The sequence below is a fragment of the Glossina fuscipes genome, unplaced genomic scaffold, assembly GCF_014805625.2.
Source record: "Glossina fuscipes isolate IAEA_lab_2018 unplaced genomic scaffold, Yale_Gfus_2 110127, whole genome shotgun sequence".
In the NCBI taxonomy this organism is placed as follows: domain Eukaryota; kingdom Metazoa; phylum Arthropoda; class Insecta; order Diptera; family Glossinidae; genus Glossina; species Glossina fuscipes.
The window spans coordinates 6,703-7,974 of NW_024005754.1; the positions used below are offsets into that span (position 1 = coordinate 6,703).

Below are 1,272 nucleotides of genomic sequence, written 5' to 3' on the forward strand. Positions count from 1 at the left end.
CTATGAATTAGATGTGACTTTACTCTTATTATGTGAGAGAACACTTTGCAGTGAGAATTGACCAGATTTGTGCAATTATTGCTAAACTATTAACGTAATTGACAACTTGACAATCAATGATATGGTTTAAAAAAGGCCCTTTCATAAAACCAAGGAAGATAATAATAATGAGGCATGATTGTTTTTTTAAGGAGGGAAATTTATTTCGGTTTCATAACTTTTAACGTACTCAACTTCTCGGTGCTTAAAGGATCTCATTGCGTTTTTCCCTAAGATAATAATATATGATAGAGCGATTCGTTAGAAACTATTTGTTATTGTTTAAACTTGAAGAAAGAAATTTCACCAACTGTATCGTTTACCTGCACTGTGAGATTAAAAAAAAAAACAGCAGCTTGATAACCCTGTTTATCATATGACCAAGAGAAAAAGTTGCAAAGAATTCTTAAATTTTTTGTGAAGCAACACCAAATTAACTTGAGACAAAAAGAACTAAGTCGCGAATTGCGAATCCTCATTTATTGGAAAATATTGTAAGATTTTGCCTACAAAAATTTGTTTACAAACTAAAAGACCTCAATAAGTTTTGTCTTTCGAAAATTTGCAGAAATCCTTGAACCCCGGTGATTGTGAGTGATTCGTGATATTTGTCTTTTGAATAACTGTCCGATACAAAAAAATCAAATCAAATCATAAAAAATGGCACTTAGCGACGCTGACGTACAAAAACAGGTAAGAGCATCTGAGAAAAAAAGCATAAAACTTTTATGTAATAACACAGAATATGAAAAATTCAATTTTTACATAACACTTGGGAAAATTAAGTGTGAAGCTATTTGTAGAAAGTAAGACATGCAGTGAGATGGAAGGTCATAATGGCTAACGTTCTAAATGTATTGCATAGTAATTTGCATTTAGTTATTGAGAAATAAAGATTCGACTAGTCATGTGACCATTGGTATTGGTTGAATGTTATTACTATTGACTAGTTAGAGAAAGTCAACTATACAGTGATACGTCGAAACTACAGGTATCTCACTCTTAACAAACAAATCTTATCTTGAATAGCAGAATTTCCAATTTACATAATTAGCTCATGTAGCCAAACGTCAATACTTACAAACTGAAGAATACTTGCACCTTTTATTGGCTAACAATATTTCCTGTAGGCGATTCGCCTCCGTTTTCTATATAAAATCAGAGAAATTAAGGGATATTATTCGGCTCATTAACGAATTCATTAATACATTAAGTGAGTCAAATCGGTGAACA

General features: G+C 31.7%; 1 long non-coding RNA gene across 1 annotated transcript; it reads left to right on the forward strand.

Annotated features, from left to right (window-relative positions):
- The first annotated feature begins 366 nt into the window (after positions 1-366).
- Positions 367-731, forward strand: LOC119644330. Its single transcript, XR_005248504.1, has 2 exons — positions 367-533; positions 608-731. It is a non-coding gene; the product is annotated as an uncharacterized LOC119644330 (long non-coding RNA).
- Positions 732-1,272: the final 541 nt, after the last annotated feature.